The 25,456-nt window shown below is 42.4% G+C and overlaps 1 long non-coding RNA gene across 1 annotated transcript; it reads left to right on the top strand.

The window, feature by feature from the left end:
* Positions 1-1,317: 1,317 nt before the first annotated feature.
* LOC126297486 (uncharacterized) lies at positions 1,318-23,618 on the top strand. The gene is made up of 2 exons (XR_007552532.1): positions 1,318-1,695; positions 19,757-23,618. It is a non-coding gene; the product is annotated as an uncharacterized LOC126297486 (long non-coding RNA).
* Positions 23,619-25,456: the final 1,838 nt, after the last annotated feature.

The following is a 25,456-nucleotide window of genomic DNA, read 5'->3' as shown; positions in this document are numbered from 1 at the left end:
TCTGGTTTGATTTAATTTTTATTTGGTCCTGTTAAATAACGTTCTGTACAAAAGTTGTACTGTATTGTAGGTCAGGCCATTGAATACAATATCACTCGTACATGGAGAAAGAAGAAAATCAACAGTTCTGTGAGGTAGTTTCCATAGCGTGTCTACCACGAATAGTTAATACAGGAATGATGTTTTCGTTTCTTTAACCACTCTAGTCCACAAATCTCGTTTTCTCCCCTATCTTTTAACACAAGCAAAAAGGTTGCCAAAGCCAGCTCATCGTCGTCTCAGGTCGGCATTTTCTTGTGAACAAACTAATGTTTATATAAGCATGCTTGAACCGTGTGTAAGCGCCAGAAATCTGTGCATGCTTGCTCAAGCACGCTTAAGCAAACAAGACTGTCAAGCATGCGGTTACGTGTGTGATCGCCGTATGTTAGTGCAAAGAGAAGCGTTAACTCAAGAGAGTGCTCTGCACTCGGCAAAGTAGTTTTCTGATTGTCTCGTAATCTTTTTAGATTAATTATCGAGTGAAACCGCAAAATGACGTGCAATAACATTGAACACAAAACCGACTACATAGTTCATAATTTATTTTCCAGATTGGCATATCGTTATAAACGGGCAGACAGGTGTATGGTAATGTCAATAAAGGAAGTACTTGTTCTAAACAAAAATGTGGAAACAGTCAATTACGTTTAGCAGGCTTTCGCGACCATCTGCCAATTCAGGTGATTTAACATTTCCTTGGCACTCATCTATGGGTAAACTAACTTGTGACCAATCGCACTGCCTTTTTCATAGATGTTGAACATCCGCAGTTAGTCCTGCTTGTTATGGGTCTCGCACAACTGCGCAGTATTCTAAAATTGGACCTGCGAGTGATTTGTCAGCAATCTCCTTTGTAGACCGACAACACTTTCCCACTAACCTACAAATTAATCTTTTATTGACGCTATTGTGGAGAACGTGCAACATATTTGCATCATTAATTAATAATGGCACGCATTAGTATTGAAGCCGAAGCCACGTTTAATTTAATACCTCAAACAATTTTCTCAGAAGGACAGAGTCTGAAGAAGTCGCTCCTGGCATAGAAGGCGCGTTGACACACAGGGTGTCCAGCGAATGAGTCACTGTTTCAAAATTAAATATGTCAAAAAATAATATCGATGGGCGACTGCAATGAATGGTACGTTTATTGTGAATTTTATAAAAAAAATTCGAAATAGTTCAAAAAGTTGCTAACAGATAACGCTGTTCGCTATGCAGCTCGAACAGTAACAGCGTGAATAATTTAAGTCTTCCTCTGCAAATAGTGTTTGCAGTCACATCACAGTATTTGAAGGATATTGGGAAAGACAACGGTAACACTCAAATTTGAATTTTTCAAAACCAAGTACAGTAAATCAATGATAACCCTGATGTATAGAAGTTGATGCAACGACTTTGTCTAATTGATGACAGATAGCAGCACAATGTTGTTTCGTTTCTATGAGAACCCACACAATCTGCCCTCTGGTGAGAGACTAGAAACTATACCTTCAAAATGGAGTCAGTAGCTGACAGGACCGTGGTCTTTCTTCAATTTTAAGTGAATTGTGTGGTGATTCCGACAGTTTTATTGCCGACATTAATGATTCAGATTCCAGTTCAAACCAGGAGATGGAAGAGTCTACGAATATTAATTCCAGTATATATGAGGTAAGGTTTGTTTTGACATGTTATTTGCCGGATTACCTTTGTGCTGGATGGTTAGACTATGTGTTTTTATTTTTGTCTTGAACTGTTTTACAAGCCCTTTATACTAAGATACAGCCAATACACCTTTTAATACAACTACTTTGTCCTGTAAATCAAATTTGTTAACAATAAAGAAAATACTCCTACATTTGGGTTACTATCTCTTTGATGATGTTATTGGTTGACCAGAACTTTTTTCAAATTGCACTTTCTAAACAATAATATGTCTTGACTAAAAGGCAAAGGTCCACAGCCATGCATGACGTCATCGCCAGTGGTCGTACTGCTGCTCGAGACGCTTTCAGCTGCTGGCCTATATTGATCTTGACGTTCGTCAAATTCTTATCTAAAATAAAAAATAATTCGATACTTCTAATAATATTTGTTCTCTTATTTTTACGATACACTCTCTTTTTCGTAAGATCACATTGAAACTTAATTTGAAGTTAAGTGAAATCTTGAATTATCTGTACAAATACGTGTTTCGGGAAATCAATGAAATGTTTGGAAATTCGATAAGCAATGAGTTAGTATTTATATTTACACAATTATTTATTTTTTATTTGTGCCGAAAAATACAAAAATCTTCACAGAACCAAATTTTCAGTAATTCTTCTCATACTCTTTGAGTGTTGTAACACTTTATATTTACAGTATCAGTAACCCTTATTATTTATAAAATAAGCGCCTTATTTTTAAAGACTATTGACCTCAGGACCAAGTATACAGTCGATGATTTAATGTGCTGTGTAATTTGCAGTACAATCAGACCCAACAAATATATCCCCAGGCAAGTTGCTACAACATACACAAAACAATACATTTCTTTGGCATCTTTCGTGAAGAAACAACTCTCTCTCTCTCTCTCTCTCTCTCTCTCTCTCTCTCTCTCTCTCTCTCTCTCTCTCTCTCTCTCTCTCTCTCTCCCCCCCCCCTCCCCTCCCCTCCAACTGTAATACCTAACATATGCAGCATAAGACCTAATAAAAATGACAAACACACAAACAAAAAAGAACCATAATCATTCACTGAAAACACGTACACAACCCTCGTTACTGCACCAAGTACCTAAACTCTAAACCACTTTAGCACAATGACAACCAAAACTCAAATGAACCCAGTTCCACAAGTTAAACTCCGCACATCCACATCCACCCCCCCCCCCCCCCCAGAGGGCACCATCAAATACAACACAACCTCTACAGACACAACCAACTCAAATACTCCACATCATAATGACATCACACACCACTCCATTACGTCGTGGGTCAAAGCAGATGAGTGGAATTGGATGCTTTGGTTGACCTGAATGTTCCATCATAAACCAATTTGCAAACTGATTTAGCAACTCTAGTGTGTGTTTAGAATTCCTTGTTATTGGCTCTTGGAACATATTTAATTACCTCTGACCTTTTAACAAAGTTTGAATGTTAACTGCATGTCACCACTTCCAAATTATCTCAATGAAATTTGCACTGTCATTGTGGTGAAAAACATGAAGAGCAAGTTTTACATTCTCCCTTTCTGTGGTTGATGGATACTGTGATTTAAGACACAGTTTGTTGGCAAATTTCAATAAATTTTCCTTTTCAAGTGACTGAAGAGATTTCCAACTGCTTAAAAATGCAAAATTGCCATAATCCTCATTGCTAAAATCTGGAAACTATAATCTCTTCTTTCTGATTTAGCCAGTTGTTATGTATATATTCCAATAGGTGCACACTATCAAACAGAAGATACAAAAGGCTACATCCAGCCCCTGGAGAAGGGTTTGAGTACTTAATTTTAAGTTCAGGTGGATCACTGAAGTATGATACAGCCTTATTATTGATGTAATTATCATAATCATTACCAAGAACCTCATACCATATGATCTGCAATTTCAATACAACCTTTTTAAGAAATGTGGAAAGAACAGGGGCTTGCATGGCTTTGACAGGTAGATCATGAGCTACATCATTGTGCTGTGTATCCAAATGACACGCCATAAATACATAGGCTGTAAATGCACATTCACTTCTATTACTACTGCTACTGCTACTTTAGGCCTGACCCACAGTATAACACCTTTTGAAATGCATTAGTGATTTTAAATGCCTTCCATAAAGATGAGGACTGTTCAATGTTGTTCAGTCGAAAATGACACTTTGTTAGCTGTGTATTCTAGAAAATATGCAGAAACATGCCTAAGAAAAGGATTAATAGAAAATCCAATACATATTCTAGTCAGAGTAGCTGGACAATGCATCATTATTAAAGGCACACAACATTGAGGAGAAATTGAGCGAACTAATGACCATACCACCAAAATATCCCATGAATATCTTGCCCTATTCTTTTTACATTGTAGCATTGAAAGCTGTTCTTTCAAAAATGTAATTATTTCTTGTTTATCTGGTAACTTTTCAAATAAATTGTTCAAAACAGTAAATATAAAATGAATACTTTGAGTAGTGTTATTGTCTTCTCTATTGCTAAATTGTAAGTTCGCCATATTAAGCATAGTAGTTAACTGTGTTGTATTATTTACAGTTACGGGGAACTTGAAATTCTCTATTTGATCAGTCTGCAGATCATTTACATGAACAGTGAGACTTAAGTTTGCCCTAATATGACAAAAAACTATCTGAAATAACACTTCACTAATTAAAAGGAAATGTACAATAGTCTTCTTAACAACACAGATCCACTCACTCAAATCAAAAGTATTAATTTTATAAATGATTCATTCAGGGCTGAGAAGGATACAGACTTCATATGTTCTTCATGACTAGTCAAACTTTCCTTTAGAACACAAATGTTGTAAGCATTTTCTATGTGCTGTCTTCAGTCCTCAGGAGATTCTGTTGATGTTGAAGGTGTAGATAAATATCCAGGACCTCCAAGTAATAGTGATGGTACTGCACCTGTAATAAATATATTAACTGCCATTATCTTATGTTATACATTATAAGGTCAACAGATTCATTCACTAATTGTCTATCTTAACACAGTCCATAAACACCCAACAAACCTGTCCTTAGCTGTGGATGGTCAAGAGGTGCTGTAATAAATTTTCGAGTCTTAGCCTCATATGCTGATGTACTTTTTTCTGTAACGTGTGCATGAAAGTGCCACTCACAAAACTGTTAAAAATAATAGAGTAGCTTGCATTAGTGTGACAAAACAGTTCCCATATATACGTTATGTTTATAAATTACAGTTAATGCCTGAACTAAATAAAAATATTTAATGTATTTGTTTACTGAAGCTGCTGCTTTCCATAGAATTGTATGTAGGCATAAAATTATTGTGATGAACTGCACTTACCCATTTTCTCCTTGCATTTTCATCACATGGGAAATGGAATATACTTACTCTTTCTTGAGTACTATAATTGCCTTTACAAGGCCCCTCCCCTTGCCAGAGGGCTCGGGATCTTTCAAGAGTTCGTGTGTGGCGCACATGGTGGCCCAGGCTATATTCCTTCCTGGGCTGCATTTCCCTTCCCCATGCCCCTCCCTACCCTGTCCTCACTCCTTCTCCCCTGCTTTCCCCCTCTTAGTGTTCTTACTTATGTCAACCTGGCTATCCACCTGATTTTGTTCCCTATGCCTTTTCTTTTTCACCTTCCTTTTTGATTCCCCTTTAGGGTTTGACTGCCACTTCTCCATAGTGTGAGCCGTTTGGGGAATAACTCCTTTCCTAGTACCTATGGCGTGGTGGGAGGGCTCACCACTTTTTGGTAAGTTCGTGTTCGGCTACCACTGGGCCCCAACATTTGCAGCACCCCTTCCCTGCTGCATGCCTATCATTCTGGTATTCTTCTTCCTCTTCCTTGGGGGGACACGCCTGGAACATTTTTGGGAATGTGTTCTGGGGTTTTAATAGCATGACATGAGAACAACCCCATCATGTAGATTCTTTTTCTTCGTTCTTCATCTTCTACCATTCCCCCGCATCGTTGTTTGAGGTTCCTCTCAATTTCTTCTTCCTCCTCGTGAGCTCCTGAAGGCTGGCCCATGCTGTTTTACGTGTAAATAGAAATATTACAAAAGGTAGGAAGATTTTTCTGTTTAGCAAAAGTGACAAAAAGCAGATTACAGAGTACCTGATGGCTCAACACAAGTTTTGTCTCAAGTACAGATAGTGTTGAGTATCAGTGGACAAAGTTCAAAACCATCGTACAATATGCGTTAGATGAGTATGTGCCAAGCAAGATCGTAAGAGATGGGAAAGAGCCACCGTGGTACAACAACCGAGTTAGAAAACTGCTGCGGAAGCAAAGGGAACTTCACAGCAAACATAAACATAGCCAAAGTCTTGCAGACAAACAAAAATTACGCAAAGCGAAATGTAGTGTGAGGAGGGCTATGCGAGAGGCGTTCAATGAGTTTGAAAGTAAAGTTCTATGTACTGACTTGGCGGAAAATCCTAAGAAATTTTGGTCCTATGTCAAAGCGGTAGGTGGATCAAAACAATATGTCCAGACACTCTGTGACCAAAATGATACTGAAACAGAGGATGACAGACTAAAGGCCGAAATACTAAATGTCTTCTTCCAAAGCTGTTTCACAGAGGAAGACTGCACTGTGCTTCCTTCTCTAGATTGTCGCACAGTTGGCAAAATGGTAGATATCGAAATAGACGACAGAGGGATAGAGAAACAATTAAAATCGCTCAAAAGAGGAAAGGCCGCTGGACCTGATGGGATACCAGTTCGATTTTATACAGAGTACACGAAGGAAGTTGCCCCCCTTCAGTGGATGACGTCGGAAGTTCACTGAGGCTTTTTGCAGATGATGCTGTGGTGTATCGAGAGGTTGCAACAATGGAAAATTGTACTGAAATGCAGGAGGATCTGCAGCGAATTGACGCATGGTGCACGGAATGGCAATTGAATCTCAATGTAGACAAGTGTAATGTGATGCGAATACATAGAAAGATAGGTCCCTTATCATTTAGCTACAAAATAGCAGGTCAGCAACTGGAAGCAGTTAATTCCATAAATTATCTGGGAGTACACATTAGGAGTGATTTAAAATGGAATGATCATATAAAGCTGATTGTCGGTAAAGCAGATGCCAGACTGAGATTCATTGGAAGAGTCCTAAGGAAATGCAATCCGACAACAAAGGAAGTAGGTTACAGTACGCTTGTTCGCCCACTGCTTGAATACTGCTCAGCAGTGTGGGATCCGTACCCGATAGGGTTCATAGAAGAGATAGAGAAGATCCAACGGAGAGCAGCGCGCTTCGTTACAGGATCATTTAGTAATCGCGAAAGCGTTACGGAGATGATAGATAAACTCCAGTGGAAGACTGCAGGAGAGACGCTCAGTAGCTCGGTACGGGCTTTTCTTAAAGTTTCGAGAACATACCTTCACCGAAGAGTCAAGCAGGATACTGCTCCCTCCTACGTATATCTCGCGAAGAGACCATGAGGATAAAATCAGAGAGATTAGAGCCCACACAGAAGCATACCGACAATCCTTCTTTCCACGTTCGATACGAGACTGGAATAGAAGGGAGAACCGATAGAGGTACTCAGGGTACCCTCCGCCACACACCGTCAGGTGGCTTGCGGAATATGGATGTAGATGTAGATGTAACGGGTGATTGGATAATGTGTAATTCCCAGACCTGGGGGTAACAGGTACAAGTCATACGTAGTCCCTGGTACAAGCCAGGCCTAGGGAGGGGTGATTGCTTGAGCTGGTGGCGCAGTGGATTTCTTCCACCTTCTTTACATATTGGGCATGTTGCCCTTGCATTGACTGAAACTGTGATATTTCTGGGGCTCATGCTTGATAAAAAAAGTTTCTTGGTCCTCCCATGTGTCTTACCTGGCCACCCGCTATACCAGGTCCATCAGTGTTGCATGTGTCCTAAGCAGTACTTCCTGGGGAGCAGGTAGACCACCGTCCTCTGTTTGTACTGATCCCATGTCCGTTCGAAACTAGGCTGGGCGTGTTTCGTTAATTCATCTCATGTCCATCCATCTTATGCCATCTTAATACTATCCAGCATCATGGAATCCGTTTGGTCTCTGGCGCCTTTTACACTAGCCCTGTTGAGTCTCTATGCACAAGCTGCCAAACTATCGCTATCATATGGGCATGGTGTTCTCCCCGGAGTTCGCGTTTAGCTATTGCTCCAGATGCATGCTGTATGTCTGCCATGCCTGGCCACCCATCCTATGCCTCCTTTTTTGATGACTCCCTTTACCACCAGTATGGGGTGTGTCCTCCTCTGTTACCTCTCAGAGTTTGCTTTTGGCTATTGCTCAAGCAGCTTAACTTCATGCTACCTGCCACATTCACAATGGGTGTGAACCTTCTCAACCTTGGCTTTGCGCGAAGCCGAGCTTGTGAAAGATTCACACCCATGTTCATCTTTGACTTTGCTTCCTGATTCTATCGCTGTAAGTTGCTCCACCTAAGTACTCAATTTAGCAATAGCACCTTTGTGTACGCTGATGGCTCTAAGACTGACCTTTGTCCGGTGTGCCTTTGTCATTGCCACTGACCATTTTCAATATCAGTTTCCAGAACACTGGTCAATATTTACAGTAGAGATCTCCACCCTGTATCAGGCCACACAGTACATCTAGTGACACAGATTATTTTAATTGTCATATGCTCCGATTGGTTTACCATTGTAGGACTGATAAACCAGTCCCAAGCAAAGAAGGGAAGCCTGAAAGGCAGGAGTAGTATAGAGAGGGAGATGAAATTGAAATCAGTATTATAGAAAGGGAAGTGGACATGCCTGGAGATGGAAGATATGATACTGCAGTAAGAGTTTTAACAAAGCTCTGAAAGATCTAAGTTGAAATAAGGCCCTGGGTGTAGATGACCTTCCGTCAGAACTATTGATAGCATTGGGGACCCAGCCATGACAAAACTCTTACATCTGGCATGCAAGATGTATGAGACAGGCAAAGTACCCTCAGACTTCAAAAAGAATGTGGGGATTCCAATTCCAAAGAAAGCAGTTGTTGACATGTATGAAAATTACCAAACTACCAGTTTAATAAGTCATGGTTGCAAGACGCTTACACAAATTCATTACAGAAGAATGGAAAAACTGGTAAAAGCTGACCTCAGGGAAGATCAGGTGGGATTTCAGGTAAATCAAAGAACACATGAGGTTGATTAAAGGCAAACCTACATTTATAGCTTTTGTAGACTTAGAAAAGATTTTCAGTGTTGACTGGAACACTCTATTTGAAATTCTGCAGGTAGCAGGGGTAAAATACAGGAAGCAAAAGGCTATTTACAATTTTTACAGAAACCAAATGGCAGTTATGAGTCAAGGGGTATGAAAGGGAAGCAGTGGTTAAGAAAAGAGTGAGACGGGCTTGTAGCCTATACCTGATGTTATTTAATCTGTACATTGAACAAGCAGTAAAGAAAACCAAAGCAAAATTTGTAGTAGGAATTAAAGTTCAGGTAAAAGAAATAAAAACTTTGAGGTTTACTGATGACATTGTAATTCTGTCAGAGGCAGCAAAAGACTTGGAAGAGCAGTTGAACAGAATGGACAGTGTTTTGAAAGGAGATATAAGATGATCATCATCAAAAGCAAAACAAAGATAATGGAATGTAGTCAGAGTAAATCAGGTGATACTAAGGGAATCGGATAAGGACACGAGATGCTTAAGAGTAGCAGATGAGTTTTGCTTTTTAGGAAGCAAAATAACTGTTCTTCTTTTCATGGGAACAAGTAGAGAGGATATAAAATAGACTGGTACTGGCAAGAAAAGTATTTCTGAATAAGAGAAATGTGTTAACATTGAATATATTTTTAAGCTTTAGGGAGTCATTTCTGGAGGTATTTGTGTAGAGTGTAGCCATATATAGAAAAAAAAACATGGACAATAAACAATTTAGATAAGAAGAAAATAGCTTTCAAAAAGTGGTGCTACAGAAAAACACTGAAGATTAGATGGGCCGATCATGTAATTAATGAGGAAATACTGAATAGTATAGGAAGACAAGAAATTTGTGGCACAACTTGTCCAAAAGAAGGGCTTGGCTGATAGGCTGCATTCTGAGACATCAAGGGATCACCAATTTAGTATTTCTATGCGTAGCCAGTGGCGGGGTAACGCGTAATTCCCCGCCCCGGGTAGACAGGTAGGACATGTACGTACCCCCTGGTAATGGCCAGGCCCAGGGAGGGGTGATTACCCGAGCTGATACCTTCCGAAAGTGCCGATTGGTCCCTCCATTCGTTTTTCGGGCATTGGTTCCTCCTTCATCTAAACATCATGTTTCCAAGAAGGCTAATAAAGAAACCCAGTTCCTCTCCTGCTCCCCCACGGCGTGTCTCATCTACAGCACCACCTGGCAGTAGCCGCCCTCGTCCGTCTTCTGTGTCGCCAGCACACACTGCAGGCGGCCAATCGCTGGTGGCAGGAGCTGCTGCTGAACAATCTATGGATCAGGATCTTCTGCCTTCGGCTGACTTCCGTTCCACGCTGTCAGTCGCAAGCTCTGAGCTGTTGAGGGCAACCTTGGTCACATTCTTCCATTTTCTGTCCACCCTATGTCTATTATCCATTGGAATACACGCGGCATTCGAGCCAATCGGGATGAATTGTCGATCCTCTTACGATCCTACTAGCCGGACATCTTCTGTATTCAGGAAACAAAGCTGCGCCCCCACGACCGCTTTGTTTTCCTCCATTTCAGTCAGTCCGATTTGATCTTCCCTCTGTTGAAGGCACTCCAGCACATGAAGGACTCATGATTCTTCTCCATGATACTCTACATTATCACCCAATCCCCTTAAACACTTCCTTCCAAGCTTCCGCTGTCCATCTTTCCCTTTCTGGATACACCTTCTCTCTTTGTACTGTATACATTCCATTGTTCACACCAATGGCACGAGCTGATCTCCTTCATCTTCTTGGTCAGCTTCGCCCCCCCCCCCCCCCCCCCCATTTGCTGGATGGGGACTTCAATGCCCACCACCCACTTTGGGGATCTTCACATACTTGTGGCTCACTATTGATAGACGTCTTCCACCAAGCGGATCTTGTTTGCCTCAACACTGGGGACCCTACATTTTTGCCAGCCTCCACAACAAATTTCTCTCATTTGGACGTTTCAGTCGGTACTGTTCCGCTAGCTCGGCACTTCGAATGGTTTGCCCTTGCTGATACACACTTGAGTGACCACTTTCCATGTGTCCTTCAATTGCAGCCACACCTGCCATATATGCGTCCACGACACTGGAAGTTTGCCATAGCCGATTGTACACTTTTTCCATCTCTAGCGACATTCAATGACAGTCACTTTCCTAGCATCGACGATGAGGTCGCTCATATTACAGACGTCATTCTTTCAGCTGCGGAACGTTCAATACCTTCGGCTTGCCCCGGCACCCCCCAGTTCCTTGGTGGAACGAGGCATGCCGTGACTCAATACGTCAGCGACGGCGTGCTCTTTGCGTTTTCAGACACCATCCTACATTGGCCAGTTGTATCTGCTATAAGCAGTTCCTTGTGCAATGCCGTTGTGTCATCCGCGATAGCAAGAAGGCAAGCTGGGACTTCTTTACTAGCTCATTTAACACCTTCACTCCCTCCTCGGAAGTTTGGAGTCGGATTTGACGGTTATCTGGCACGCCTAGTTTCTCCCCTGTCTCTGGGCTCACTGTCGCGCATGATACATTAGTGGACCCCGTCGCAATTTCTAACTCATTGGGTCCACACTTTGCTGAGATTTCGAGCTCTTCAAATTACCCGCCACCTTTTCTCCCGAAGAAACGCGCTGCGGAAATGCAACTTCTTGCCTTCTCCTCTCAAAATCGCGCAAGCTACAACACAGTTTTCTCCATGCGGGAACTCCAACATGCACTCTCTTCTTCTCGCTATTCCGCCCCAGCACCGGATGGTATCCACATCCAAATGTTGCTGCATCTACCATACCATAGTCTGTGTTGCCTTCTTCACCTTTATTATCGAATTTGGACCGACAGTACTTTTCCCAGACGGTGGCGGGAAGCTATCGTCGTTCCTGTTCCGAAACCTGGAAAGGACAAACATCTTCCCTCTAGCTATTTGCCCCATTTCTCTCACGAGTAGTGTATGTAAGGTTTCGGAGCGTATGGTGACTTGCCGTTTAGCTTTGTGGCCGGAGTCCCGCAGTCTTTTAACACCTGCCCAATGCGGTTTCCGGAAGCATCGTTCTGCAGTTGACCATCTTGTTTCCCTCTCCACTTATATCATGAACAATTTTCTCCAGAAGCACCAAACGGTAGCAATATTTTTTGATCTGGAGAGAGCATACGATACCTGTTGGAGGACAGTCATCCTCCGCACACTGTTCTCTTGGGGCTTTCGAGGTCGGCTGCCCCTTTTTCTTCGCGAATTTATGGCAGAGCGCACATTTAGAGTGCGGGTGAACACTACTCTCTCCCGTACTTTCTCCCAAGAAAATGGGGTACCCCAGGGCTCTGTGCTAAGTTTTGTACTGTTTGCCATTGCCATAAATCCTATTATGGATTGTCTCCTTCCTGATGTCTCGAGCTCCCTCTTTGTGGACGATTTTGCGATCTACTACAGCTCTCAACGGACCAGCCTTCTTGAACGACGTCTTCAAGGGTGTCTCGATCGCCTCCACTCTTGGAGCATCGAATCCGACTTCCGCTTTTCTCCCAGTAAGACCGTTTGTGTTAATTTTTGGCGTCGTACTGAGTTTCTTCCACCTTCATTACATCTAGGACCTGTCAACCTTCCATTTTTGGACGTCACTAAATTCTTGGGTCTTATGTTTGACAGAAAACTGTGCTGGTCTTTCCACGTTTCCTATCTTTTGGCTCGCTGTCTGCGATCCCTCAACACCCTCCGTGTCCTGAATGGTACCTCCTGGGGAGCGGACCGAGTGGTCCTCCTCCGCCTCTATCGCGCCTTAGTGCGATCAAAATTGGACTACGGAAGCATAGTTTACTCCTCTGCTTGGCCGTCTATTCTTCGTCATCTAGACTCTATCCACCACCGTGGATTACGTTTAGTGTCTGGAGCTTTTTACACCAGCCCTGTGGAAAGCCTTTATGCTGAGACTGCTGAACCTCCGCTGTCCAATAAGCGAGCTGTCCGGAGTAGTTATGCTAGCCATCTGTCTTCCATGCCTGCAAATCCGGCCCATGACATTTTTTTCAGCGCCTCCTTGGATGTAGGGTATGCAGGCTGACCTTCCTCCCTACTACCACAGGGAGTCTGCTTCCATCAATTGCTCCATTCTCTTTCCTTCCGCTTTCCTAAAACTTTCTTGACAACTTTGGGTGCAGCTCCATCTTGGCTCCGGACCTGCCTGCTCCGTGACCTTTGTCAGGTTCCCAAGGATGGTACCCCTTCACTTGTTTATCGTCAGGCATTTGCTGCTCTAAGCGCACAAATGAAGGATGCCACATTTATTTACACTGATGGCTTAAAAACATCGTTAGGTGTTGGCGACACCCCAAATTGATTCCGGCTTCCTGACAAGTGTTCGGTTTATACTGCAGAGCTTTACACTGTTCTCCAGGCTGTCCAATACATCAGTCGCCATCAGTGGATACAGTATGTTATCTGTTCAGATTCTCTCAGCTCTCTCCTCAGTCTCCAAGCTCTCTACCCCGTCCACCCTCTGGTCCACCCGATTCAGGACTGCCTCCACTTGGGGGACATCTCTGTGGCGTTCCTCTGGATCCCAGGACACGTTGGTATCTGTGGAAATGAGGCGGCCGATATAGCGGCCAAGGCAGCAGTCTCTCTTCTTCGGCCAGCTATTCGCATGATTCCTTTCGCCGATCTACGGAGTGTTTTATGTCGTTGTGTTGCTTTTTTATGGCACGCACATTGGTCGACACTTCCCAGTAACAAATATGCGGGACGTGAAAGCTCTTCCCTGTGCTTGGACCTCTTCCTCCTTAACGCGTCGTCGGGAGGAGGTAATTTTAACTAGACTCCGGATAGGGCACGGTCTTTTTAGCCATCGACATCTTCCCCACTGCTCTTAGCTGTGAACGGTAAGACACCTTTTACTTGAATGCCCCTGCCCCTATTTTACTCCGTTACGTGCCCGTCTACAGCTGTCGCCTGATATATCTTCCATTTTAGCAGATGACACGCGCTCAGCCGATCGCGTTCTCAATTTTATTAGTGCCAGTGAGATGACGTCAGTCATTTGAAGCTCTTTTTAGGGACAACCAACCCCATTCTATAGTGTTTTTTTAAAGATTTTTAGTTTTTCCAATTTTTTGAGTTTTGAGTTTTGTTCCCATTGCTGCTGGTTTCAAGTTTTGTCGTTTTCTCCCCCCCCCCCCCCCCCCCCCCCATCCCCCCTCAAGTCACAGACCGGGTGCTAATGACCGTAGCAGTTTTACGCCCTAAAACCATAACAAAAACAAAAAAAGGAGCAGTTTTGTGTGTGTGTGTGTGTGTGTGTGTGTGTGTGTGTGTGTGTGTGTGTTTGGGATTGCTTTCTCTTCTCTAGGTTCTTTTGTCCATTCGTCATGGGTGTAGGCTACACTCCGCACCCTCCCAGGTTGTCAACAGCAATCTTCCATTCTGGGCCTTCTCCTTCCAGGTGGCCTTTGTACAGATCCATCAGTTCGCACGGAACACCTCACAACCCATTTTGTGATGGCATGGTGTTGCCTTGTTCCTCCTGGAAACAGCAGTCTGAAGCTTCCCAGGCTTGTCAGGCAGAAACCTACAATGAACCTTTCACTGAATGGGGGCTTCTTCAGGCCATTTCTTCTTCTCACAATACAGCCCAATTCTGTCCATAATAAATTGCTTCAACACCTCGTGCCTCCACAATGCCAATATTCTGGTGTTTAACCATATTTGTCTTTAAGGCATTTTCCCTTCTCAATGGAAAGACAGTATTTGCGGGTCCTGTATGTAAGCCCAGTGAGGCTCTGTCATCCCTTGATAGTTACAGGCCAATCAGCCTGATCAGTGTACCTTGCAAGTTGGATCCTTGAACCTCAGGATATTTTATGTCCTTACCTGTGCAACTTTTGGGAGGGATGGCTTCGATCGGAAACTGCAGTTCGGCAGACCTTTCCTCAGCACCACCCTCTTGTCACAGTTTTCTTTGCTCTTTGTAAGGCCGACAACACAGCTTGGTGCCATCACGTCATCCTTACACTCCATGAGTGGTGCATTTGAGGCTGCACCCTCCCAATTTTTATTTGCCAGTTCTTATCCCAACAGCTGTTCAGAGTTCAGGTTGGCACCATTCTTGAATCTCTGTGGACCCATGAGAATGGTGTTCCACAGGGCTCAGTGTTAGTGTACTTCTTTCTCGCATCCCTATTAATGGACTTATGGCCTCTGATGGACCGTTTGTCACTCCTGTTCTGTATGTGGCTGATTTCTGTATTTGGGCTAGCTCCCACTCAGTGGCCTTTGAGGAACGACAACTCCAGGGGTCCATCCGGCACACTTCAACATGGACACACATGCACGGTTTTCAGTTTTCTCAAGGGTGGTGCATGTCTTTCACCATACTATGGCCCAGCCTGATCTGGAGCTCTGCCTTGACACCCAACAGTTCTGTTTCTTGGGCCTTTTTAACAACAAGCTTGCTTGATTGCTGCATGGCCGTCATCTAAATATTGGCTGTTTTCGTACTCAATGCCCATCACTTCCTTGCCCACACATCTTGGGGCACAGATCATTCAACCTTCTCCACCTTTATCAGGCATTAGTTTTGTCTCAGCTGGAAAGTGGTTCTCAAGTTTATGGATAAGCTGCCCCTTCCACACTGCTCCTATTAGACCCAATTCACCAGCAGGGTATCCATTTATCCACCAGTGCCTAGACCTATTGGTAAGTCTTCTGGTTAATGCTTGCATCTCTCCCCTTTTGATTTGGCGGTATGAGCTCCTGGTTTCGTACACCATCACTACTTGCTTTTCTCTTGCTCACCCCCTTCTATTATATTCTTTTTGCTGCTTTGGGCTGTTGCCTGCCCTCACTACCTGTCCTTGGGTGTGTTTACTGGTTGGGCTGTGCCTCGCTTCTGCCATGATTTCTGTCTCTCCTCCTTGGCCTCTCCCCCGTGTTCTCACCACCACCCCACCCCAGATTAGTTCCTCGGCCCCAGATTCGGATGGATGTCTTCCGGGGTCCAAAAGTCTCCATCACCCCTATTGTGTTGTTTGTTCTGAATGCTCCTATGGCAATGTCAGGGTGCCATTGTTTCTTAAACCAGTGGCTCTAAACCTACTGATCACGTGGGATGTGGCTTCACGTCTTCTGTTGGCACAGAACACCATCTCTTTCTTGCCACGTGTGGTGTGTTTACTGCAGAATTGATAGCCATCTATTGGGCCCCTCTGCTTTATTAAATGATGTTCACCTGAGTTTTATTATGTATGGACTCAATGAGTGGCCTTCAGGCTATAACTTGGTGTTTTTCCTGCCACCTCTTTGTCTCTGCCATTCACAACATTGTCGATCTTGGCGATGCTGTTTGTTTGGTTGATTTCCTTTTGGTTCCTGGCCACATAGGTGTCTTGGGTAATGAACTGGCTGATCATCTGGCTGGGGGTAGTAGGCACCTACCCCACCATTCCCCATTATACCATCAGAGGTGGATTTGCAGCAGTCTGGTAAATCCCTTTTTGCTCAGTTGCGGGCCAACTCTTGGGAGGCTACCCCCACCCCCTGTCCAATAAACTTCATGCAATCAAGGAGACTCCCATCAAATGACATTTTTCACTCAGTAGGAATCTACCATCCTCTGCTCCACCCCACTTTCCTGTTGTTTCCTTGTCCTGTTGCCCCAATGGTCCTTTTACCTGTTTGTTTGCTTGTTTTCATTTTTCCTGGACTGGAATGTGCTGTTTGTGTTGTTTCTCCCTTGGTTTCTGCCACTGTAGGTCATGGGACCTTGCCCCCCTCCCCCAGCCAACCCACCAAGCATCTACAAGCAGGCATACAGCATCTGTATGGCATAGTTAAATGTTAATACTACTTTAAATAAAACAATTCAAATTTCTTCTCTGTGTTAGGTTCACAGTCTACATACCACAACAGATAAAAAAACTGCTGCCAGTGCATATCTCACTCTGTTTGTTATGACCTGTAGCGCTTATGTGACAAGTGATTCCAAAAGACAATGTAGAGGCTTTATTCTTAGATGGCGCTACCACAACAGAATTTATCGTGGGAATAAAGACATCCCAACGAAAATGTCAAAAGTAAAGAAACAAGAATTGAGAAAATTTGCAAGGACTAGTGGACTCGAATACTCAACTAAACAAGATACAGTGATTGAAGTAAGAAATTTAGTTGGTGCTTCTTGTAAATGTATTAAAAATGTTTTGAATGGGTTGGGGTGAGATTTCTACAGCCATTCTGGCGCATTGGGGACTTCAGTAGGTAGAGTGCTTATTTATTTTGTTCCCTGTAGCTAGAACCAATAAGAAGCAGATATACAAGCAACAAAATTAGCAGGCATAACAACACTGTGTGATAGAGCTGTAAAAGATGGCAGAAGCACTGAAATTTGCAAAGTTGCATTTTTAAGCATCCCTGGTTTGCAGCACAACAGAGGCAGAGTAAAAAATATGCAATGAAAATTTCGAACAGGGGCTACTACTCCATGAGATGATAGAAGAGGTAAACACCAGCATAGTCCACACTCCTTATCAGAGGAAGATGTGCAATTAGTCAAGGAAAATATGGAAAGTATTCTGAAATACAAAAGTCATTGCAGTAGAAAAGATAATATTCATAAATCTCATGTGTCGATGCAATATTCTGCACTAAGTTACTACAACCACTATAAAAATGAGTACTGTCATGATATCAAAGCAAAGCCTGTATCTTTTGATAAGTATCAACTCTTTTTTTTTTATTGAAGATTTCAACATTTCATTCAAAGTGCCGAAATCAGTTACTTGCCCAATGTGTGATTCAAAGGAAATTGAATTGAAAGCTGTCAAAAAGACATGGAAAAATTAAGATTTTGTATGTGTATATTTCAACAGTCATCCTTGTAATTTGTTACCAGGTAATTTTTTTGTTTGGGATAAAACAGTAGCATCAGGGGCTTTAGAGGAATTAGACAGCTGCTTACTGAAGTATTTTGAAGATCGCAACATACAAGGGAATAAGTTCATTGCAGTTTCAAACAACTGCTCCAAGCAAAACAAAAACTGCAACATTGTATATGTTTGGATGCCGCTAATTGCAAAAGGAAGGTTTTCCTCCATTGAGTACCATTTACCACTCTCTGGGCATTCCATGTTATCAAGTGATCGAGGTTTTGCTGTTATTGAAAAGTATGTTTACTGATGTGTGCAGTTTGTATATGCCCCTGAAAGACATCTTGGAAGAAGTGTGGCCAAAAGAGGCCTTTTTGTGTCCGTGTTATGTCACCAGAAAAGTTTGTATGCACCAGTGACATGAGATCCATGTTTAGTCAAAAGATTATCGCAGAAGAAGGGCACAAGGTGTTAATGCGAGCTGCTGGATGACTCATCCCCCTCTGCAGACAAGCCAGGGGTCTTGTTAGTGTAGAATACATTTCATGGGGAAGATAGAAAGAAAGTCAACTTAAACAAACAAGGTCGTCCTCCAGCATCTCAACCAGTTTTTGAAAGAAGTACTTCGGGTCACTTTCAGTTGACCCAAAGAAGAAACAAGACCGCATATTAGCACTGAATTAGATATCACGTATTTATCCGAACTTTGCATATTTATCCAAACTTTGCAGAGTCGTAAAAACTAAGAAGACATCTACAATGGTATGCCACAAAATATATTCATCACTGGTAAGAAAATATAAAAATTTGTACATTATTAATACAAAGTTCATATTTTTTGCCATTGATTTGTGTGCTTAAGTCTTTGAACAGTGTACACAAGTCACATTAATAATAAAATGCCAGTAACTCTTGCATGGAAAATTTTTTTAGACTTTTTCGACTGAATATCTCCAGTCATAGCTAATGTAGGTTATCATTATTTTTCACAAACTGTAAATTTATGGAATGTCCACAACTCGCAGTATGGAGGTGGCGCAAAAGAACAATGAAATTTATCATTTGTCCGCCTCGGTACCTTTGCGATCAGCAAGGCATACTGCTAACTGAAAGGGCGTGGGTTCAATTCATGGCCAGGTCAGAGATTTTTCTCAAGTCCTGGACTGGGTGTTGTGTTGTCCTTATGTTTGTATCATCATAAATGAGAAGAGTATTGTCTCCAATACGCTGTCATATTATCTTTCTATTACTGAGATGGCTACGTGGGCATGAACCGAAAGCCAATAAATTGAAATAATAATAAAAAAGTTGCCATCATATCCTGCCATGTCTCAGTGGCCAATGGATTCAGATGCTGCACAGGTTGCCGATTCGAACTTGTTTAGCATGGTGGTATGGGTCCAGTAGACAGTTTCTTTCAGTGTGCCCCACAAAAAGTAGTCACAAGGAGTGAGGTCACTCACCCATTCAGTGGTATGTGGTGTGGCCCCATCTCACATGGCTTGCCCAGTGCTTGGTCAGTACTCCCAACACTAGCTGTGTAGAGACTAATTGTTCCAGAACTGCAATGTAACCTTCGCTAGTGATCATTTCTTGCATGAAAAAGAGGCCACTAATGTCCCTGCTGCATACTGCAGCTCAAGCAATAACTTTGGGAGAATACAGTGGTTTTGCTTCATGCAAATTGAAATTTTTGAAACACCAAAGTAGCAATTTTTCCTTATTCATGACTTTCATTCAGGTGGAAGTGCACTTCATCTGTGAACCATATGCAGCAAACATCAAATCCTTCTTCATTATCAATCATTGTGAAAATCTGGTTTGCAAAGTCTGTCACACAGCTCGTATACGTATGTCCTGCTGGCTTTGGATTTTGAATGCAAACATGTTTGGGCTCTCAGTATTTTCTGCATACTGGAATGCTTCAAACGAGTCTCTGCTCCAATTCTTTGGATGGATTTCCTTGGATTTTGCTTAGTAATCATATGTTTTGTTAATAAATGTTTGTGTGGTATCGATTTTACAAGAAACCTGTTTCTTTTTAGATGTCCTGGTCCTGGAGGTGGAAGGATCTGCTCACAGTGGAGGCAGCTCCTGTCAGTAAACTTTACCAAATTGTGGGTACAGCTCCAGCAGGTATCCTCATGAAACCAACCTCAGAAATTGAGAGGAAGAAACAGGAAACTGATTCTAGACATCCCTTCTGTGGCCACGAGCATCGGCGACCAGGACCCAGAATTGTGAAAGCACTTCATGCAGACAACTACAGCAATGCCTTCATTTCTCGGTGCTTGCCTAGCGGAACTTTGACAAGATCCTTCGCCCAAAGCACACGAAACAAATGTCAAAGGAGAACCAGTGGCAGGTTCAGACCTACCTTATGTGATAAGAAATAATGCTAAACAGATTGCTAACCGGGGTTTCACAATGCAAAGTCAACTTCACAAAATAGTGCTTCAGCAGTGATGATGAAATTTGCCATTGTGGGGTAGGACTGTGTTCCAACTTGTGGTATTCCAATGCCAGAAGAACGCATTGTTCAAATGAATACATGATTTCTGATCCTTCCGTCAGTATGCTAACTTACTTCCAGTGCCGCCAGTTAGCAGCTTTTTGGAGTATTTCGAAACTTCTGTATAATGGCTGTATAAAACTCTTACAGCTTTCCCAATGAACATATCATTTGTTGCTCATGTCTGTCGATCTTAGTTTTCAAGATATTTAATTTTAAAATCAGCGACTCTTCTGCTGAACACACTGTAAGAAAAGAACTTTCTGGGAGTGTTCTCAATAGCAGGAGATGTTTTGATGGACTATAAACGCCTAACTACAGGGTGTTTCAAAAATGACCAGTATATTTGAATCGGCAATAAAAACTAAACGAGCGGCGATAGAAATACACCGTTTGTTGCAATATGCTTGGGACAACAGTACATTTTGAGGCGGACAAACTTTCGAAATTACAGTAGTTACAATTTTCAACAACAGATGGCGCTGCAAGTGATGTGAAAGATATAGAAGACAACGCAGTCTGTGGGTGCGCCATTCTGTACGTCGTCTTTCTGCTGTAAGCGTGTGCTGTTCACAACGTGCAAGTGTGCTGTGGACAACATGGTTTATTCCTTAGAACAGAGGATTTTTCTGGTGTTGGAATTCCACCGCCTAGAACACAGTGTTGTTGCAACAAGATGAAGTTTTCAACGGAGGTTTAATGTAACCAAAGGACCGAAAAGCGATACAATAAAGTGTCTGTTTGAAAAATTTCAACAGACTGGGAACATGACGGATGAACATGCTGGAAAAGTAGGGCGACCGCGTACGGCAACCACAGAGGGCAACGCGCAGCTAGTGCAGCAGGTGATCCAACAGGGGCCTCGGGTTTCCGTTTGCCGTGTTGCAGCTGCGGTCCAAATGACGCCAACGTCCACGTATCGTCTCATGCGCCAGAGTTTACACCTCTATCCATACAAAATTCAAACGCGGCAACCCCTCAGTGTCGCTACCATTGCTGCACGAGAGACATTCGCTAACAATATAGTGCACAGGATTGATGACTGCAATATGCATGTGGGCAGCATTTGGTTTACTGACGAAGCTTATTTTTACCTGGACGGCTTCATCAATAAACAGAACTGGCGCATATGGGGAACCGAAAAGCCCCATGTTGCAGTCCCATCGTCCCTGCATCCTCAAAAAGTACTGGTCTGAGCCGCCGTTTCTTCCAAAGGAATCATTTGCCCATTTTTCAGATCTGAAACGATTACTGCATCACGCTATCTGGACATTCTTCGTGAATTTGTGGCGGTACAAACTGCCTTAGACGACACTGCGAACACCTCGTGGTTTATGCAAGATGGTGCCCGGCCACATTGCACGGCCGATGTCTAATTTTCTGAATGAATATTTCGATGATCGTGTGATTGCTTTGGGCTATCCGAAACATACAGGAGGCGGTGTGGATTGGCCTCCCTATTCGCCAGACATGAACCCCTGTGACTTCTTTCTGTGGGGACACTTGAAAGACCAGGTGTACCGCCAGAATCCAGAAACAATTGAACAGCTGAAGCAGTACATCTCGTCTGCATGTGAAGCCATTCCGCCAGACACGTTGTCAAAGGTTTCGGGTAATTTCATTCAGAGACTACGCCATATTATTGCTACGCATGGTGGATATGTGGAAAATATCGTACTATAGAGTTTCCCAGACCGCAGCGCCATCTGTTGTTGACAGTTGTAACTACTGTAATTTCGAAAGTTTGTCTGCCTGAAAATGTACTGTTGTCCCAAGCATATTGCAACAAACAGTGTATTTCTATCTCTGCTCGTTTAGTTTGTATTGCCGTTTTAAATATACCGGTCATTTTTGAAAGACCCTGTAGCAGTGATTAGATGGAACAAGCATGTCTTTCATCAAGCAAAAGTAGCAGATAACCTGGAATGGGAATCTGGAGGGAAGGAGAAAAATGGGAATCTGGAGGGAAGGAGAAGTAAGAGGTCAGTACTTGAAGACTGTGGCGCCTATGAAATCAGGTATGTATTTTTTTATGTTGCTAAAGAGAGCACAGTGATATGACATCATGCAGTCATTCCATTCATATCCCTAGAAATAGTTACACCCAGATATTTGTATGAGTCAACTTATTCCAGTTCTAAATCTTTGATATAGTAGTCTTATGCTACAGCATTCCTGTATTTTGGGAATGAATGTATAGTTTTACTATTCTGAACATTTAAAAGTAGTTGAGTCATTGGACCACTTTGAAATCTTATCGAGAACTGACTGGACATTTGTGCAGCTTTCTTCAGACCGTACTTCATCAGAGGTAACAGCATCATGTGCAAAAACTCTGAGGTTACTAATAATATTGTGTATCAGGTAATAAATATATAGCAAGAAAAGCAAGGGTCCCAACACTTTTCCTTGCATACACCTAAGTTACTTCTACATCCAAAATAACAGACTGTGTTCTTCTTGCTGAGAAATCGTCAATTCAGTCTTGGTTTTTTTCCTGATATCACTTATCATATTTTTGTTAAGAAATGTTGGTGTAGTATCAATTTTACAAGAAACCTGTTTCTTTCTAGATATCCTGATCCTGGAAGTGGAAGGATCTGCTCACAGTGGTGGCAGCTCCTATCAGTAAACTTTACCAAATTGTGGGTACAGCTCCAACATGTATCCTCAGGAAACCAACTTCAGAAATTGATAGGAAGAAACAGAAAACTGATTCCAGACATCCCTTATTTGACCACGAGCATCGGCGACCAGGACCCAGCATTGTGAAAGCACTTCATGCAGACAACTACAGCAATGCCTTCATTTCTCGGTGCTTGCCTAGCGGAACTTTGACAAGATCCTTCGCCCAAAGCACACGAAACAAATGTCAAAGGAGAACCAGTGGCAGGTTCAGACCTACCTTATGTGATAAGAAATAATGCTAAACAGATTGCTAACCGGGGTTTCACAATGCAAAGTCAACTTCACAAAATAGTGCTTCAGCAGTGATGATGCAATTTGCCATTATGGTGGCCTGCAGGAGCATCAACATCTATTCGTCTGTTAACAGGAACCTGCTGGGCACACTACTACGAGTGATCTTGCTGCAGCTAAGAAAGCAGCCAAAATTGGCAAATAGTGGGTTCTCCACAGAATTTGAAGAGAATTAGCTTGCTGTTTTTTTAAAAATCTTCCTGTCTGTATTTTATCAGTTCTTGTTGTACATATTTTTCCCTGTATTTTTACTGTTATTAATTTCTATCTGTATGTTACTGAATTTCCTCTGTAACTGATTTTTTTATATGTATTCAATCTCAATATGTATGTTATTAATGCTCTGTCAGTATTGTAATAATTCAATGTTCTGGACATGTAAAATATAGTAAATAAATTTCGAGATTTAAAATAGAGTTCGCGTGTTATTGCTGCCAATGTTTGCGAAATACAGTTGCACTGTGATGCTTCTGTTGCTTTACACAGAAATCAATATTCACATGAATTTATCAGAGTTGAATAGGTCAAATAACTGAGCTGTGGTAATAATACTGAAGAAATGACACAGCAACTACTTATTGTTCTGAGTTTCAAAAATTAACAGCTTCAGATGATTTTGCATCCATCTTCTGAAGCTCCATATGCTATCGTAATAAATTTTAGAGGTACTGAAACAGCTGTTCTTGTGTGCAGCTGTTAGTCATTGCTTTCTCACATCCACTAAATCTGCAGCTCTTGATCTTTAACTAGGGGCCATTAGGAGACGCATGCTCCTACTATATCCCTGACACTGCCATCAGCTACAACTACTCCTCTGTGCCTTGAGAGGTGTTTACTCCTTTTCTGAAACAGCTATCAAAGTCCTCTAGTAGGAGCCTGGAGTTGTTCATACCTATTACATTCTGATGTAGAAATTGGCTACCAGAAGTCCTCTATTAGAAACCTTGAGTTGGTGTTCGCACCTGCTACATTCTGATGCAGCTGTCAGTTCTGGACATCCTCCAGTAGAGATCTTGAGGAGATGTCTACTGCTAGTATGTCCTGACACAGCTGTCTGCTACTAAAAGTCGTCTAGTAAGGCCATTGAGATGTTATCGCCTTGTATGTTATGATGCAGACATCAGCTATCAGATGTACTCTAGTAGGTGCCTTGAGAGTTGATTTCCATACCTGCATTCTGACATGGCCATTGGCTGTTATAAGTCCTCTAATAGACATGTTGAGGAGATGAGCACTCCTGCTACGTTCTGACACAACCATCAGCTACTAAAAGTTTTTTATTGCGGACCCTGAGGAGAAGTACATTTCTATTATGTCCTGATATAAACATTGCTATTGCAAAAATCCTCTAGTAGGGGCCTTGAGGAGATGCATACTGCTACAATGTTCTGACACAGCTGTTGGCTACTATAGGAGCTCTAGTATGGGCCTTATTACTACATTCTAACACAGCCTTCAGCTACTACAAGCACTCAAGTGTGGGCCTTGCAAGTCTTTGCTTCAAATGCTAGCTCCCGCCGTATCCCTGAATGTTGACCATTCCTCCTGGCACACCCTGTATGTTTCCAAATGGTAGGCCTGAAATGAAACCATTGCTTTTCTCCCCTGTTTTGTTGATGTTGGGCTATGTATGTACTGCCATTATCTTGCTTTCTGCTCTACTTTGATAGTGGCTTCAGTTGCTTCAGGTATGTCACATTGAGCTGAAGAAACTCATTAATGATTAGATACCATTGAACTTAATGGAAAGCATTTGACACAGTGCCTCACTGTAGTCTGATAACAAAGGTATGACAGAGTAAGTTCCCAGATATGTGAGTGGCTTGAAGACTTCTTAAGTATTAGAACCCTGTACGTTGTCCTCACTGGTGAGTATTCATCAGAGAGAAGGGTATTATCCAGAGTGCCCCAGGAAAGTGTGATGGAACCATTTTTGTTATCTGTATACATAAATGGTCTTATAGACAGGGTGAGCAGCAGTCTGTGGCTGTTTGTTGTTGATGCTGTAGTGTATGGGAAGGTGTTGTCACTGAGTGACTATAATATGACACCAGATGACTTACACAAAATTTCTAGTTGACGTGATGAATGGCAGCTACCTTTCAATGTAGAAAAATGTCAGATAATGCAGATAAGCAGGAAAAATAGTCCTGTAATGTTCAAATATGGCATTAGTAGTGTGCTGCTTGACACAGATATGTTGAGTCGATATCTAGGTGTAACATTGCAAAGTGATATGAAATGTTTATCTTGT

Source organism: Schistocerca gregaria, chromosome X (assembly GCF_023897955.1).
Source record: "Schistocerca gregaria isolate iqSchGreg1 chromosome X, iqSchGreg1.2, whole genome shotgun sequence".
Classification (NCBI taxonomy): Eukaryota; Metazoa; Arthropoda; class Insecta; order Orthoptera; family Acrididae; genus Schistocerca; species Schistocerca gregaria.
The sequence above is the reverse complement of the archived record's forward strand: the minus strand, read 5'-3'. Positions and strand labels throughout refer to the sequence as shown.